This window comes from Oxyura jamaicensis, chromosome 8 (assembly GCF_011077185.1).
Source record: "Oxyura jamaicensis isolate SHBP4307 breed ruddy duck chromosome 8, BPBGC_Ojam_1.0, whole genome shotgun sequence".
NCBI classification, from domain to species: Eukaryota; Metazoa; Chordata; class Aves; order Anseriformes; family Anatidae; genus Oxyura; species Oxyura jamaicensis.
The window spans coordinates 13,211,843-13,231,124 of record NC_048900.1 but is presented as its reverse complement, the minus strand read 5'-3'; the positions used below and the strand labels follow the sequence as shown (position 1 = coordinate 13,231,124).

The window sequence follows — 19,282 nt, the reverse complement described above, 5'->3', positions numbered from 1 at the left end:
AATAAAAAAAAAAAAAAAAAAAAAAAAAAAAAAAAAAAAAAAAGTATCTGAAACACTTGATGGAGAGGATATCTGAACAGGCCATCCCATTACAAGCTATGTATATGAAAAACTAGCTTATGTATTTGATATCAAATTCTTCTAAAAGAATTGGATCAATGTAAAGTTACCACGGCCAGACATCCAGATGGTGTTGATTGCAGCCAACTAAAATTAGTTGCATTGGTCTTGGCTCGCTTATCTATTCCTGTTGTTTAATGCAATTTTCTGGAGAGCTGGATAACAGACAAAATTATACCCCATTCATTACAGATGTGACTCCATTTTTTTCCAATTAAAGGATATTACAGTGGAAGCTCTTTTTTATTGAAAGCATATATGAAATTAAATTTTAACCAGTAGTTACATTTTCTATGACAAAAACAGTATATCTGCTTTTCAATCAATTTTCAGAATAGACATATTCAATTTTTATTTTATCAATCAAAATCTCAGATGACTTTAACAGAATAACTAATGACCTTTTAATATAACCTGAATATATCAGCCTTGAAGGTTTCAGATATGATTAATTCTCCTTTGTTCTTTATTTATTGCTATTTCAGTAGTATCCCTATACCTAAGCTACATTATAACAAGGTTATTATATAAACTACATGTCACAGCACATTGCAGCTAGAATTCACGCAGCCTCTTATTAATAGTCAAATAAGTGAAAATGAAATATTTTTCTGTCTTATTTTATAGATAATGGGCCATGCTATGTGGTCATACACTATGCATCTACAATATATGTGAATGATAAGAAATTGTCTCAAGAAAAAAAAAAAAAAGAAAGAAAAAAGAAAAAAACAAAGCTTACTGCTGTTAAATATGCCCAAATGAAATACCTATAACTTAAATTAATAGGTGTGACTGTTATTATTTAGTGATTATTATTGTATAATGCAGTTCTAAGGCCTTTATTGAGGCAAGCTGAAAGATATTTCTGAAGCACAGTGAAAACAGGTTTTTTAACTCACAGATCTATATTTATTTCCAGATGTACTAGGTCATCAGAATAGAAGGCAAAAAGGCAGAACTGAAAATGTTTGAAGTTCAAAGTGCACGTGTATTGACTCAGAAAGGTCTTTGTCAGTTAATCTGTATGTCTCTCTATTGAGATCTGAACTGTAATTTGTTAGAAGTATTTCTTGATAGTTGTCACACATCTTCTTATGCAATATCATAAGTAGATAAAAGTGACAGGAGTTTTGTCAGAGTGTCTTCTGGAAGTTCCCTGACAGAGAGCAAGCTTGCTAACAAAGACAAATATGAATGTGTAGTCTTTGCTTAATTTCATTTTGTATGGAAAAAATGAATTACTATACAGTATAAAACAGAGTGTTCACAAACAGACTTTTGTTTTGATGGAAGGATTTACACTGTTATTGTCTTGGAATTTTTTCTTAAAGTTGGCAAACAACTTCTGAAAAAAAAAGAGGCAGTTCAAAGCTTGGAGTTAAATGTACAAAATGCTACCAATTTTGACATTAACGGTATCTGGGGGAGACGTTTAAATTTTCATTAAAAGAAAGTTTCATTTTACATTAAAAGTAAAGACTGACCAAGTGCATTAGTCACAGCCATATATATCAGGATTGAATTACAAATTTAATATAACTTGTAGACAATGGTGGAGTCCACTTCTGTAAATTCAACTTAGAAAGTCAACACAAAGTTCAGAATGAGCTTAATGTAGCAAAAATTCATTTGGGAAGGCAATTCTTTCAACAAGCATTACTATCTGATATGACCAATTACTTCTGTGTCTATTATTTAAGTTAGAAATTCAAACTATAAACTATGTGTATCCTAGTAGATAACACTGTAATCAAAATGCTGAAGATGAAGTGACACCAAGATCATGATTGTAAATGTGATATTGTATATCAGTAGATCTGTCCCTAAAAGAAAAAATAAATTAAATAAATTAAGACAATTTTTCAATCCTAGTGCAGTGACTACAGGGTGAAGAAGTAAATTGTACACATTGTCTGGAGCTGAAATGAGAGGGGCATTGTCCTTTACCTTCATCAGTATTTTCAAGGTATAAGATTTTCTTCTGTATCGGAACGTGATTATAAATGAATTTCTAAAACTAGTACCTCTTGCAGTTCATTTTTCTGTATTCTCTGAGTGCACAGGTGACACATGGTGGCAAATATTACCCTCTGTTACACTTCAGTGGAACTTCTGTCTTTTTTCCCCAGTGCCCAATTTACGGTGGAGAAGTAGCTTATAGCAATCACCTTCCTCCAAGTGTTCTGTTTATCATTTCTCTGTTTCTGTGCTTGATAGCTTCCCTGTGAGGAGTCGCAAGACATTTCCATTTTCTTTCATGTGTATTTTCCTGCTATTTCATTATCATCTGCTAAATAGCATTGCAGCAAATACTTAAAGGAATTGTCTGGGATAACAAGCACCACACAACTAAGAATGTGCTGAGATGGCTGCATATGCACCAGCTATATAATTGCTTCAATTTTATCTTGTCTTCCTCTGGGTTTGTTTTCCTCTCTTTTTTTTTATCTGGTTACCATAGCTCTAGTTTTGGAAAGAACTTATTTTTTAATTAGGGCATTTCTGAAGTATCTGTATCTTGAAAAAGGCATTGAGGGGATTCTCTGTCTCTTGCCACTAGGAGTTGTGTTTTCTTCTTTCAGTGCCCACTTGCCATCTGCATTCAGGCAACTGCATCTATATCTCTGACAAAATTAACTGTTCTCCACAGGTAAAAGGCTTGGATTTAAAGTCTGTTTCCTTGTTTTCTCACACCTTTTATCACCACACAAGCGCAGGCAGAACAAGTACTCACAAAGGCCAGTTTTCAGTCCTTCAAAGGAACTAGTCAAAGGAAGATCAAGAAAAGTCCTATCCTGAGCAATTCAACCTTTTTCATGTATGGTGATAATCTTCCTCAGGTTTTCTTTAGCTAAAAGTCTTACTTTTTTCCATTTTCTCTCGGTCAGCTTTCATGGTAAGGAATTACTTTTCTCATTATAATCACTATCTTTTCTTCATAAGATACTAAACAGCTCAGAAATTACTTTGAGTATGCCCTTCCCCCATTTCACCAATCAGTTGGCATGGTGACACAACAGCTGCTACAAATCACAGGAAAGCTGCTTAACAGGGACATTTCAGAAAAAAGTTAATGCTGAAGAAACCACTAAATTTGCAATCATAGCATTTGTTCTTTAGGCCACTGTGTTCTTATGACAGCAGATAAGGGAAAAATATTTTGGAAGTGTTGCAACTGATGTATGAACTAGCTTGTGTTGAGAAACAAGCCATGATGTGATCCAACACATTTACATTTTGGTGTTTTCTTGGATTCATGATGATCAGAGGTGAAGCCTACACAGGTCAGCACCACACAGATCCAGAGACACTGAGGTGCAGCTGATGCAGCTGCCTCAGCTTTGAACATCTTTTTCTCTGTGTCCTTGCATACCATCATCGAATCCCCAGCAATCAAGAATTTGGAAGTTTAGAGTTAAGCCTAATTAATCATAATATTCATTCTTCCAAAGGTGGTCCCAGCTCTGGAAATTGTTTGGTGACTGAACGATGAATCAAGTCATAATGTGTCTGACAATAATGTATGCCAGAACAAGAGCTAGGTCCATTTTCCCCCTCCCATCCTCCTCAGGAGTAGATAGGCGTAGGCCAAAAAGCACTAACAATGCTTTCTACTGCTGTGTTGTTTGGATTGTTTGGGATTTAAAGATGGTATGTTTGCCAGATAACTGCCTTACCAGACCTTATACCATTTGTAATAGTGCACTTTATTTGAAGAACTCTTTTCATACATCTCCTGAGTCCTATTTGGAAATTCCTAGTGGCATCTGAGGATCAGAGACAATTCTATCCATACTTTTTGCTAGATTTTTTTTCCTGGTATTCTACTTTTTCTGACTGTCGCTTTTCTCCTGATTATTGTTAACTACCATGAAGAGGTCTAAAAGATCCTTTCTGCAGATGCCTCCCTTCCCCTGTCAGCAGACATTTCTCTAAAAATTGGTTTTTTGACTTTGCACTTGCAGCCAGAACTTAACAAATCTTCAGAAATTAAACTGAAATTCCTTAATGTTGTGTTTTAAAAAGAGGCGAGTGTCTATTTTTAAAATTACTTATGTTCCTTTGAATTGAGTTGTGCTTGAATTTGATCATGGATATGCCACGTTTCTATGTAGAACACACCTTCTTGTAAATGAACAGTATTCACATTAAAATGAGGTTTACGTTGGAAATGCTGACATAATGCAGCAGAAAAGCTAGTGCTATTGAAATTATGCAGGATTAAATAACCAGAAAAGTAAGCAAGACTTGAAAAACTCAATCAGGTGCAATATATTCTCTCATACGTATTATGTTCTTCTTACAACTCTGACACACTCCTTTTGCAGTGATGAGATGCCGATGGGTTTAACTTATGTTTTTTGGAAATGTTACACCACATGCTGAGAAATGTGTTTCCAAGCTCAGTTACTTAGCAAAACAGAGAGTAGTTAAAACTAGGCAATGATACCATTGTTCAGCATGACTGGGAGTTTCAATCCTGACCTCTCTCTCACATCTCCAACTTTTTCTTTTTTCTTTTTAAGTGAATTCATTTAGTATTTATATTAGCAATATTCTATGCTTTTCAGGAGTAGATTGAAAAGTATTCCAAGAAAGGTTTGTCTTCATAACAGTGGAGATGCTAAGTGAACCGACCAAGGCTATTCAAGATACAATTCGCAGACATAGAAATGGAACCACATCTCCCATAGTTGTCTGCAATGCCCTCCTAGATAAGCGTTACTATTTCTTTTATCCCAAAAATGTTAATATGGTGAAAGCACCAATATCAATAGATTTTAATTTGGCTTTTACTGTTGTTATATATACATATATATACATATATTCTTGCAATGTTGTATATAGCATACATATTCATGGAGGACAGAGTCAACTAAGTAACACTTTCCAAAAAGGGTTTTTTATCTCCTTTTTCTTCCTTTCCTTCTTATTAACAGCACCTTATCTGGGAAGAGTGTCTGATAGTTCCACCATTGCTGATGTTGATTCAACAAGTGAAAATGGAAACAGAATATATATAGAATTTGTTCCAGCTTTAGAGAACACAAATATGTACTTCATGTTAGGAGAATTCTTGTGTTATTTTGTTTTTAACTGTAAGGTTTCCACAATGTCTGCTGGGAAAAACTGAACTGGCGTTTTTGTGACACTGAGCATAAGTATCATGGCTTCACTGTGGAAATCATGATCAAACCAGCCAAATCCATCAGATCCCAGTCCCACATGTATTGACTAGACATAGGAGTTGGTTTCTAGCCTCCTAGCATTCAACAGTAATTCTAACAAGATCTACAGCTAGTTTAAAATATATACGTATGTATATTCACAAAGTGAAACGAAGTGAATAATATCTGTCCTCTGACTCTTCATTTTCAGTTCATCTCAGAGCAGTTTAGAAAGGAGCTGAGAAACATGATCCATTTTAAAGGTGTCACCCACAATTAAAATATTCAAAATCTTCCAGCTGGACAGCAAGATACCTATTTCCCTGACTGACGCTATATAGAATCATAGAATGGCATGGGTTGGAAGGGATCTCAAAGATCACCTAGTTCCAACCCCCCTGCCAAAGGCAGGGATGCCACCCACTAGATCAGGTTTCCCACGGCATCGTCCAACCTGCTCTTGAATGCCTCCAAGGATGGGGCATCCACAACCTCTCTGGGCAACCTTTTCCAGTGCCCCACCACCCTCTGAGTGAAGAATTTCCTCCTAACCTCAAAAAAATCTCCTCTCTCGTAGTTTAAAACCATTTCCCCTTGTCCTGTCATTATCTGATTGAGCTCTCCATCTTTTTTTATAAGTCCATTTTAAGTTCTGAAAGTTTGCAATGAGGTGACCGCAGAGCCTTCTCTTCTGTAGACTGAACAGCCCAGGCTCTCTCAGCCTTTCTTCGTAGGAGAGGTGCTCCAGCCCCTTGATCATCTTTGTGGCCCTCCTCTGGACCCAGTATAACAGATCAATGTCCTTCTTGCGCTGGGGTCTCCAGACCTGTACGCAATACTCCAAGTGGAGCCTAACAAGAGCAAAGCAGAGGAGGACAACCACCTCCCTTGTAATCTAGCCCAGTCACTGATCAATCTACAGCGTATGACAGGGAAATAAAACCAGCAATAAGCAAACCCAAAAAGCTGTAAGAGTTGTTTTTGGCATGTTTTTCCATTATCAGAATGCCTATGCAATATCTGACAAAGAATAGGTAAACAGTAAAGTGTGACTGCTATCTATTTATTAACTTGACACTCTGCCTCCTTGGGCTATTCCTGTAGTGCAACGTAGACTACTGTCCATTGGTATTGGGAGAGACTGTAGTTTAGGTAAGAAAGAGAAAAGATCATCCCATTTAAGATCATCCCATTATTTAAGAACGTCAACTTTCAGAGTCCTTGAAAATGTTGAAATGTTTGGAAAAACTGTAACTCCCCAGAAAAATAGAAAGTTTACTGTTATCTAATACAACTCTTACAAATAACATTTTTAGTATCATTATTGTTGCTATGTAAAGTGTATGTTTCAGAGAGTTATGACCTATTTTTATGTTTGCTGATGACCAGAGTTTGAATAGCTTCTGCTGCTCTGAGAAAAGCTTAAACTGATGAGAGCAAGAAGGTGAAGGACACAAACAGAGAAGGGAAACTGCCATTTTCAGATTTCCATGCTGTAGAAGGTACACTGGCTGACATACCTCCTTATAGATGGTCTCAACTTCAGACTGGTAAGCCTCCTTAGTAAGAATTAAATATTTTGTGTTTGAGTGTTCTTGTGTTTTGATTTCACAGCAAAAACCAAGGGGGACGAAGCTGGTAATCTCTCCTGTGGGTCAATAATAAACCATTTTCATTTTAATCTCCAAATCAGTTATTTTACTTAGCTTCTTTAGCTCTCTTTTTCCCAGCTGTGCTGTGACTGAATGACAATGTGACACTTTGTAGAATGTGTCTGCCCAATTATGAATTCTGTTCAGTTTTGTGAACACTATTTGTAATTGCAATAACCACAGTGGATTAAATCACCCTTTCTTTGTGCAAAATTGCAACACATTGTGGAGATACAGTCTCAAAGAAATCAAATTCTATCAACACTGAATAGCTCTTTCCAGCTTGAGTAACAGTGTTATTGCCAGTAGGGCTTTTGATTGCAGTGGATTTTGGAAAGAAAACTAAAACAAGACTGGCCTGTAAGGCCACACCCCAACTCCTCCACATTCTACCTCAGCCTACGATGTGGAGAACTGATTTACACCACTTGTCCAAGAAAGCATGGAAGCTCTGCCTGTTAGCCTGCAACATGATTTGGAAATACTTTGAACAAACAAATGCTGTACATGAGCATTAAAAATTAAACACTTCATAATATTTCAGCATGGTGATAATGACAAAGCTCTAAATGACTGTTAGCAGCTTTTTACAGCTCTTGGTTCTGTGAAAAAGAAAAAAAAAAAAAAAAAAAAAAGAAAAAAAAATGCAGTAATGGTCACCTTTAAAAATACTTGGGTACAAAAAGCAGTCTAACTGCACAGCATGAATTCCTCCCCATTGAGTGCTGACTATAGGTCAGCTGAGGCTCTGGAGTAGCTAAGAGACTAGACATGGTTGTTGCACTCCATTAACAAAGGTGTTTATTTACAGAGTATATTGATGTCAGACTGGATGGTATAATGATCTGACTGAACCGGGCTTTCCTATAAGAATATCTTGCACCTCACATTCAACCATGTTTAGTCACAGTAAGTCAAGACAATAACTGGAGAAAAATCACGCATGTAGCAATGAAGTTAGAGTAGAATCATAGAATCAAAGAATATTCTGACTAAGAAGGCACCCACAAGGATCATCAAGTCTAACTACTGTCTCCACATAGGACCATCCAAACATCAAAACCTATGTCTGAGAGCTTTGTCCAAAACCTTCTTGAATTCCAGCGGGCTCTGTGCCATGACCACTTCCCCGAGGAGCCTGTTCCAGTGCCTGTCTACCCTCTGTGAACAACCTTTTCCCAATACCCGGTATAAACTTTCTCTGATTGCAGCTTCATGCTGTTCCCTCAGATCTTATCACTGTTCACCAGACAGAAGAGATCAGTGCCTCTGCCTCTGCTCCCCCCTCACGAAGAAGCTGTGAGCCTTCATGAGGCCTCCCCTCATTCTCCTCTGGGCTCAACAAACCAAGGGACCTCAGCCATTCCTCTTATGTCTTCCCTTTAGACCCTTCACTATGTATGTTGCCCATTCAAATAGTTTTATGTCCTTCTTATATTGTGGCACCCAAGAGGACACACTGAACTGGAGGTAAGGCTGCACCAGCACAAAGAGCAGGACAATCACTTCTCTACCAGCTAGCAATGCTGTGCCTGATGCACCCTAGAATACTGTTGTCCCTCCTAGCTGCCAAGACACACTGTTGATGTGTGTCTTCACGCTTACCATTGTCCAGAATTCCCAGCTTATTGTCCTCCAGTTTGTACATATACCCAGGGTTGCCACATCCCAGGTGCAGAATCTGCCAATTTTTTTTTTTATATTTTTTTTTTTTAAGCTCCATGCAGTTCTATACATGCCTTTGTTTCCTGCACTAAACTCCATTTGTGAAACAGTATGATGTCAGTTACAGGATAGTTTCAGGCACTAATTAGTTGTTCCAAGATATAGTCAGGCTGTGATTTTTTTTTCTGCTGAGTTCAGTGAGCTTTGGATTCCATCCCACATCAGCAATTTGGGTCTCTTAGTATGAAAATTAAATTAATTCCAAAAGCAGTGTTAAAAATAAGAGGATTTAATGGCTGTCAAGACTGTATACAAAGATGTAAAATGGCCAAAGCACAGGTAGAAATATGGACAATTACAACCATATGGACAATTTTCATGTGTTAACTACATGTCCCTCTCGTTAGGGACTCAGCATTTCATTTTTGCTGAGTTTACAGCCAGGCACAAGACAGCTGAGCAAAACTCACACTGCATGTTTTTCAAAAGTCTAGAGCTCTTTTATATTGTCTCTAGTTCAATACCTTTGCTTGTTGAAATAATGCCAAAACCAGCCTTTGTGAGACTTTGGATCACTATTTCTGCATCAAGTTACAGTGTGCCACAAAGGGATCAGCATTGCTTTCATGTTTTAGCCAAAGCTAAAGACTTGCCAATTCAGTTGCTCGAGAGTTCATGCTTGTTGATCTGATAACCTAAGGAAACAGGCTGCCAGAAGACCTGTTTACCACTTATTTTGTTTTGTTTTGTTTTGTTTCCAGGTTGCTGGGCAAAATTCAATGTAAAAGCTGCTTTAACACTGGTCGTTGAATGTCTCTAACGTTCACATATGCAGGCACTAGGCATTTGTGAAGTTACTGATTATAAGCTTCAGCTCATTGCAAAACTTCCTGTGCCCAATATCCATGGTATGCCAGGTATATATTAATATCACTGTTAATCTGTATCCCTGGCAGTCTGCTCCAGTCTCAAGGTAAAGGTCTCTGGGATGTATTCAACTCAGGTTGTCCACGTGCTGGACTGAAGTTACAGCACAGGACTGCAAAAAACTCCTACCTCAGCACATATTCTTGATTAAATGGTAAGTATACACAGGTTTCTATGATGTCAAGGGAAGGACATCTATAGATTGCTGGGATGATGGGGTACCTTTTAGAAAGCTAATGGCTCAACAACTGCAACTGAAAGGTAGCAAACCACAAGCCTTAATTAATCTCATTAATCTAAAGCACTCCTTGTAGGAATTTGGTGTTCGGAAACTCAAAGACTTTGCCTTTGCTAAGGTTGATCTTGAAGATTAGATTTCTGGACCTCATACTTCTGACTGCACATTCTCTAAGGTTACTAGTTGTACATTTGAACTTTTTTGATCAGATGCTTGGGCACTGTGAGCTCATTAGCTGTTCAGTATTGGTATGACAGAACAAGATTCAGGGAGGCCGTGGACCCAGTATTTTCTGTTGTGACCAAAGTACTTGTTACTGTAGAATCAGTGCAATATCATGTTTGGCTTCATGTTCTAATAGTGTGCTTTAATGTTATTCTAATGTAAATCAGACTGTGTAGGACAAGTGTCTTTTCTTTTTTTTTCAATTTTTAAGTCTTTTTGTCATACATTTCTATAATTGTGAAACATACAGTTGTCAGCCTCCTGACATATCAGTCTGTATTAAAGTTTTGTATAGTGCAAGGCTTAGCATGTGGTGAGGGGAAACGGATCACATAGGTGGTTATGGACAGTGAGAGGTATGAAAAGCTAACTTAGCAGTGGAGTACAAAAACAAACAAACAAACAAAAAAACATGAAGAGCATGAAGAGCATGTAAAAGCAGAGAGACTTTGAAAGCCATTTGTTTTGGGTATAATAACCGATATATCTTCTTGTTAATAGGGACAGGAAAAAAGTGGCATTAAAATTTCTGGCATACAGTCAGAAAGACTTAATCATACTGTAAGATGAAAATAAAATCATTTATCAAAATATTTTGGGGTAAGTGCAGAAGTATGTTATAAAGGAAAAATATATTTAAATTTAATAACCAATTATGCGTTTCTCTTCTATTTTTATGGGTCTTTTAACTTGGGATATTAAAAGAGTCTAGATAATCAGACATGTATAGTTAAGTTATGCAGACAAATGACTAAGCCCTGGACTCAGTTTTGGGTAACCGAATAGACCTTGGAAAACTACCAGGCATGACATGAAAAAATGCTGAACCTAACAAATAACACTGTGTGAAGAGTATGAAAGTTACAGATAGTGCTGTTAGGAATGGCTGTTAGATTTTACAGGTTTTTAATGGTGCTTATTTTAGACAAAGCACTACTTTACAACTGTTTGCAGTGGAGCACTGGGGACCTGTTAGGGAGACAGTCTGCAATGCCAGCAGGGAACGGTATCAGTAACACCAAGATTGTCTAGGAAATGCTATCAGAAATACTCAAGTTTTGTGCTGAAGTAGAAAAATAACTTCTGTGGGGAAAAAATAACTAGGGGCAAGTTGTTTAGTTAGGAGGAATCAAGGGCAGAGAGGGAGAGATCACTGTAGGTGGGGAGAAGAACCAGCATGGGGAACTGGTGGGATGGGTCTGAAAAAGGGGTCTATGGGGTCTGTGTGAAAGGCTGTGTCCATGCTGTGTGTGTAAGAATGTGTGTATGTCAACATGCCCAGAATAGGCTCATGGCCTTGCTGCCAACTAGTCATGGGGACAGAGACACACAGCGGTCTCTCAGCCCACAGGCTGAGGTGGGAGAGGGTGGGAACTATTCCCAGGGTCTGGTAGGCCAGGAAAGAGGAAGGAGAACTCCTCTTCAGCCTGAAGCCCCATAGTTTTAGCTAACTAGAATTCACACAGAATTTCAATAGACTGAGAATTCATTGGAAAAATTTCGAAAATTTCCTTACAAAGCCACTTGCACTACTTATATTTATAACAGCATTAGGAAAACAGTGCCTTCTAATACTTTTCCAGTGATTCATCATAAAGAAACTAAATCTAAAACATATGTTTTAGCATATTTAGAAAAGATCATAGAATAGAATCATAGAATCATTAAGGTTGGAAAAGACCTCCAAGATCATCTGAACCAACCATCACCCTATGACAAATGTCACCACTAAACCATGTCCCTAAGCACCAGGTCCAACCTTTCCTTGAACATCCCCAGTGATGGTGACGCCACCACCTCCCTGGGCAACCCATTCCAATGTCTGACTGCTAGTTCTGAGAAGAAATGTCTCCTATTTCCAACCTAAACCTCCCCTAGTGCAACTTGAGGCCATTCCCTCTAGTCCTATCACTGGATATCTGCAAGAAGAGGCCAACCCCCAGCTCCCCACAGCTTCCTTTCAGGTAATTGTAGGGACCAATAAGGTCTCCCCTGAGCCTCCTCTTCTCCAGACTAAACAACTCCAGTTCCCTCAGCCTCTCCTCACAGGACTTGTGTCCCAGGCCCTTCACCTTTTTTTTTAAAGTAAAACACCAAAATCCATTTACGATCTGAGCAGATTGAATATAAGGTCTTTGTTTGTTTGTTTGTTTCTCTGATTACTACGCTGTTTCCTTTGTGTACAGATAATTATTTTTCACTTTTTTAAAAGATTTTATAAGAGCTTAGGTGTACAATTTATTATTCATTCATCTGCATGAAAGGTGCTACAGGTTTTACAGACTAAAAATATCTAGGGATATTAAAGTCAAGCATCAAATTAGAGTAGGTAGAAACATCTTGCAGTTTGAGCAGTAGGGGTATTTCTTTTTCTTCTGTATGTAAAACATCAGGCTATGTAAGATTTGACTAATCTGTATGCTTAATGAAACAACGATATCAAAGCTTACTACAAATGTATTATTTCGACTTTGTTTTTAAAGGAAAACTACCTTCCACATCAAATGAAATCTGGTATTGGGTGACTTTTAAAATAATGGTATTTCTCTTACTACATAGAATTGACTACAGTTCCCACCTGTCTGGTGGGGCTTTTGTTTGTTTGTTTGTTTTTTGTTTGTTTGTTTGTTTTTCCCAAATTTTAGATATTGTCTATTAAAAATACTTAATGCACATGTAAGTGTAAGTGTAAACAGTGTTTGAGTGAAACACCAAAACACACCTGAGAGCATTTGCAGCAAAACTGAAAATGCTCAAAAGGAAAGAGATGTCCCTTGGGTTAAGCAGTGTCACCTTGGCAGAATCATAACTGCCACCTTACCCAACCATCAGCCAGCAACCATCTCTTGGGGTGACACCACAGGGAACAGCACCCAGAGAACCCCTCAGGTGTTCAGCTGGGACTCCTGGGGAGATTTGTGCGTGTGTGTTGGGGGAGTGCATGTGTGTGTTTGAGCCTATTTGTGTCATATTAGTACTCTTGGGACTGGTTACAGAAGTGTGCCTGGAAATTACAGGTGTATATATTAGCTTGTAGGTGTCTATTGTGGTTTATCATTGTATTACAAATATTGTCTCTGAATGTATAGTCAACTAACAGAGAGTCGGTTGTTTAACATCAATAAATTACATACACTTTTTCAGTTCTGATTTGATTTAAAAGCATGCGAAAGTTCAGTTTCCTTGCAGCAGACATCTATGCCACTGATTCACAGAAGCAGGCGCTCTGAAGCCCTTGGGACTGTTTGCAAAGAATCAAGACAGTTTTGTGAAAGGTATCCTTGATAGTAATAGATTTGTTTGAAAAAAAAATAATAATAATAATCAGTGTTGAATCTTTTTCTGTGACCTTTTATTCTTTTCCCCATCCAAGTAATTTTTTAATTCTGAGGACTATATATTTATTTTTGTTTCCTAAATGAGGGTTAGTACCTCCTGTAATAGAATAGATAGGGATCTTTATCAAAGGTTTTCTTTCAGATTTTTTACAGCAGAGTTGAAGCCAGTCCTCCTCACCTGCTATCTTTGAGTCCATTAAAACATCTTGTCTCTTTTGGACATGCCCTCAGCTTTCTCTTACCACTGAAGAAATTGTACTGTACAAATTTAGCTGTATCAAATTTAGCCCAGAACAAAGCATCTTTTTCTAAAACACCTCAAATTAGTTATATTTTAAGGTATGCTATTGTATATATTTTTCATGTTGCTAGTTTTTTTTCAACTTCCAACACACTTTACTTCGTAACCTCTTACCCTAGAAAACAGACTCATTAATTTTGTGCATGCAGTACATAAAGTAGCAGCCATAGCTCTACTTCACTTACTACATTCATTTTTATTTTATTTTTTTTACTACTGTCATTTGAAAATGTCAGGAGTCAGAGATCTAAACAGTCTGAGGAGTAACTGAACAATTTGTTTGTGATAAGAACAAATGTTTTCAGGCTGCTAGACAACTTCCAGCATCTGCATTACATACTTTCCAGTGTGTGACCTTGACAGATCAAACACCCTCTTCTTCTTGTAAGGAAAAAACAAGGGCAGGAGAAAGGGAATAGAGTGTGATATTGCATCTTCATTTATCTGAAAGCATATTTCCATTTTTTTTCAGCCTACTGAACAGAAGATGCTGAGATGAAGTGTCCATGACAGCAAGAAAATTAAAAGCAATCTGTAGGTCAGACTGGATTCAATTTTAGATGACTTTCTAAGGATGCATATGGTATATCTCAGAAGAAGTGCCAATATTTTTTTTAAATTTATTTTTATTTTCAAAAGCCACATGAAAAAACACTTTGGTCACATGAATGCTCAAAACACAGCACAAAACATGTTTGCTTCCAATAAGATACATAACTACAGACATGCTTTAAACAGAATAGCCTGAAGAGAAGAAAGAATCTTCTAAGATCTTCTAAGATCTTTACATATAGCTCAGACTGCAAATACTGTATATTCTGGCTGAAAGTTAGATGTGGATGAAGAGCGGTCTGCATTAAGACTGCTGATCTAAGAAGCTGTGTCGCTCCAGTATCATAACTCCTGTCACTGAGATTACACTAGGAAGAAGAATAAGCACAACAAAAAAGACAGGTGCATGAAGCAGCTGCATAATTGTATGCCTATGGAAATGGCTTTAGCTACAATTTTTGAACCCATGAAAAGGAGTGAATCTTTTCACAGGATCAAACGCAAGCTTGCATTAATAGAAATGGGAAGAAGAAAATCTATCCCATGAGCAAGAATGAAGATCAGAAATTTATAACTCCACATATAACTATGTATGAAGATGAATGATCTAACTCTTTGAAGAGTAGCAGAATCAATTGCAAGTTTATCACCAAGCCAAGCACCTGGACCAAAATTTGTTCACAGTATCTTTATGTGGGCTCAAGCCTCAGCATTGTCTATAATGTCTCCTCATCTAGTTTGTCTGCCTTATGCGTCCAACATTCTACCTGAAGGCTGAAGTTAGCATTTTGGGGCATCTAGTGATGAGAAGCCAAGACTGAATCTGAGTACAATTGCCAAGGGCAATACAGCTTCCTTCCCAGAGTTGTCTTGTCTGAAGCTGAAGAACAGTATCTGTCGTCTCCCATTCCAATTTTCACCAGAGAAAAAAAGTTAGCTGCATACCAGTGTTGTAAATAGCTCAAGAATTTTTGAGGTCTGGAAGAAAAGGACTTGTTTAGTGTTGTTTTGTTTGTTTGTTTTTAAGGGAAAGGGATAGTGAGAGAGGAGGGAATGGAACTGACCACACACAAGAATTAGTTACATTTTTTCAAACAAAACAATTAAGTGTTCTCAGATACCTGTCTCACAAAACCCTTTTGTCTCTTCTCCTTTGTGCAATCATGACAGACACACACAAACATGCAGTGGGTTTATATGCCAAGGTGCTGGCATCGGGGGAGATACAGGGTGGCCTCTGTGAGAGGAGATGGGGGGCAGCCCTATGCCAGACACAGCCAGTTCCAGCTGGTCACAGCTGATTCCAGCCAGTCACAGACATTTCCAGCTGGTCACAGCTGGTTCCAGCCAGCTCTACAACAGCCCCACCGCCAAGTCTGAGCCTGTCAGCAATGCTGGTGGCATCTCCAGGGAAACACAGTTCAGATAGAAAAAATGCTGCACATCAATGTGGGTGGGGGAAAGCAAGGTGCAAGAAACAGCCCTGCACCAGGCCGGAGCAGAAGGAGGGGGAGGAGGTGCTCCAGACCAGAGCAGGAACTCCTGGGCAGCCCATGCAGAGGCCCACACTGGAGCAGGGGAAAAGTGTGAGGAGGAAGGAAGAGAGGAACTGTGATGGACTGAACACAAGCCCTTACTCCTCATCCTTCCCTGTACTACTCGGGGCAGGGGAGGAGGCAAAAGAGTCAGGAGTAAAGGAATGAACTTTAGCCTGGGAATTTGTTAGGGAGCAGGAAGGTGTTTCAGGTTTTGCATTTGTCTTTCACCATCCTACTCTAGGATTAATTGCTAATAAATAAAATGATTTTTCCACAAGCCAAATCTGTTTTGCCTGTTATGGTAATTGAGATGTGAATTCCCTGTCCTTATCTCAACCCATGTGTTTTTTTTTCCTCCTATTTTGTCTGCCTCTTCTGCTGAGAACAGGTAGTGAGAGGGCAACAGGCAGCTGACAGCTGGCCAAGGTCAACCCATACACCCACCCACACACACACTAATGAGTTTAACATTGTGTTTAAGTTCACCACAAATTTCCTGGCCTTCCTAATCCATTCTGCTCTCTCAGACATCCCATTCCAATTTAGAGAAGTTTAGAGAAGTTTAGCATCCCTGCTTCATGTTTTCTTGCAGTGTATTTCAGTGACCTTTATTGAGTTGCCTATTCTCAGATATTGTTTCAATCCTTGCCTCACTCATGCAACTTTTTTATTGTCAATTTCTGTTGTCATTTTACCTTTTTATCCTTTTTGTTTTATAGATAGTTGTATAGAAGTGAAGGGTAAAAACAAAACCAAGTTCACAAATTTCTGAGTTTGGCAACCTCCACAAGTGCAATACAGAAAGCTTGGTATCAAAGTAAGGGTTCCACATTAACATGGCAGACAAATTTTTATTTTATTTTATTTTTGCCAAAATCTACAGCAGAGAATGGAAGGATTTGAATGTAGGTGTTTTCTTCATCTTCAACTTAACAAATATTTTATATTCATCCCCCCCCTTTTTTTTTTTTCTAACATGCATTGCAATAAATAGATAATAGAGAGAGAGAGAGAGAGAGAGAGATGTGTCATCTCTCAACTGCAGTGCCAAATGAAAAAGGCTCTCAAAGTCAAGCAAAGTAGGGACAAGAATGATGTAGACATAACTTTTTTTTTTTTTTTCCTTGTAATCAGAGAATCATTGCATGCCTTGTGTTGGAAGGAACCTTAAAGATCATCAAGTTCCAACCCCCCTGCCATAGGCAGGGATGCCACCCACTAGATCAGTTTGCCCGAGGCCTTGTCCAACCTGACCTTTAACACCTCCAGGAATGGTGCATCCACAATTTCTGTGGGCAACCTGTTCCAATGCATGTCCACAGTTACATAAGCCTTGATAGATGGAAGCATAGTGGGAGATTACATGCTTCCTTTAATTCTATCAATAAGAAAAAGAAAATTTTAACACCTGACTTCTCTGATGAGTTTATCATAATTTCTAAGAAAACACCCATTGCATTTAGTTTATTCATCTTTGGTATTAACTGTTACATTATGGATCTTTTTTTTTTTTTTTTTAATTTATCATAGAGAAGAAGTCATTTGAATTCAAATTTTATAAAGAATGTATTACTTAAGTGTAGCCTGTAATATCAAAATGTGTGATTTCCTAACTGTGAAATAGCATAACACAGCAGGTCTTCTAAAATATTATTAAAGTACACACCTTTCACAGAAAGAACTGTTGAAGCTTCTAGAAAGACTTTCTATTTAAAAGTATAAGAAGTTTGCACTATACTACATCTCTCTTTTTTGTAAGTGCAAGGGGCTGCTCTGTTCCCATGAATTGCTACTTGAAATAATAATCTTTCACATAGGACTTTACAAGCTGGTTTTGTGAGAAGGTTTGTAAAAAGGACCGTACCTAGAGGTGATTTAGTAAACCCTTTGAAAATAAGAGCTGTATTTTCAGGTGAAAGTTATTTAAAAGTGCAAGAGGGTAAAAAAAAAAAAAAAAAAAAAAAAAAAAAAAAAAAAGTATTATAGCTATGGAAGTGTTTTTAAATAACCACTTTTTATTGTGTTCTGTGAGATACTAGCCTTCAGAAAGTTCAGCACAATAATGACTACAGAAAATACAATAAAGAAAATACATCGGTAAGAAATCCTTATTGTGTATATATTACCCACACAAATACCATCCAGAAGATACTAGGACTAAAGCCAAGCTTTATAATTTCTCACTGCTTAAGCTGTAAAAAATTAGCTTTCCATATGCTGAAATGTTTACTACTAACATTAAATGTCAGCATCTCCATTGACATTGTATATTGTCTGCCAGGGTTGTACACAGTTTTGTTTCAAGTGGAATAAGGCAGCTAATAGAAAATCTGGTGTAACTTTCTAAAGCTATTTGCTATATATGAAGTCAAAATATCAATGTTTTATTTGATTACATGTGTGGACATGTAATTAATGTATAAAGATATTGTTTAGTGACCCTGATGTTGAACTTGATTGGGTCACAAATAAAAAAAAAAATAAAAAAATAAAAAATAAAAAAGAGCAAAGCAGGTTGGCTACGGCAAACTGAACTTCCTATTAAATTGATAGTTGCAGTCATTTTCAAGGCACAAAACTTATCTCAATCCCTAAAATATATATTTGATAGCTAGAAAGCATCAAATTTATTTGCCTAAAGTAGGGAAAATTCATATTCAGGCTTCAAGTTTGGAGTTCCCTGGCTTATACAGCTGCAGTATAGGAGATTTTTTGAATAGATTTTTGGAAACTGGAAGCCTCTTAGAGTGGTCAGACTAATGGGTATGAAGCCTGCCTATCCATCCTTATTACTGCAAAGATATAAATTAACTAGATATAATTTATGTAAATTAATATATTCTGAGTGGTCATCAGTTCACTTTTTACTTGAGAGTTGAATCTAACATCTTGCTTCTCTGCACTAGCAACAAAAAATAAATTTATGATTTCCTGATTTGCAGCAATTCTCTTGCTTAGTGGGTGACTGGTTCTGAAAGTGTTACTGGTGTCCAGCCATGATCCAAGTACCACAGCACATGTCAACAACCAGGTACCTTCCAAGGCTGCTATTACTGTGTGACATACAGTAATATTTCCCAGATGATCTCTCTGAATCAAATGACCTGCCACTCTTCTTTCACATCACCTCTGAAGATAACAAGAACTTATTTGAACTGCTTTGAAACTCATAAGTTACAAACAGTAGCCATAGTAGCGAAAAATTACTTCTGCAAGGACTCATTAGAGGGTAAAGGAGGGTATTTTCACCTGAATTCCAAGTGACATAGACACTGTGACTCACTTTCATAGAAATTTTGCCATATACTATGAACAGTATACTTGAGGTCTAAATTAATCGTATCCCATTTTCTGTCATGACATAGTAAATTGTTTATCTTTAGTAATGTTAAGTTCTTAAACATTTACAGTTATGCTTACTGCCTTATTGTCCTCATGTTTGCGTGAAAATTGTTGGTTATAACAAATTTTCCCATCCCCTTTACAGTTCCATGGCATTTGTATTTTACCTAAGGTCTTCACCTCTGTACATCATTAAGGTATTTGCTTGTCTTT

At 37.5% G+C, this 19,282-nt stretch overlaps 1 protein-coding gene across 6 annotated transcripts in view; it reads right to left on the bottom strand.

The window, feature by feature from the left end:
- Positions 1-19,282, bottom strand: part of BRINP3 (BMP/retinoic acid inducible neural specific 3) — a 223,072-nt gene that overhangs the window by 121,459 nt on the left and 82,331 nt on the right. The gene's annotated exons all lie outside the window — the stretch shown is intronic.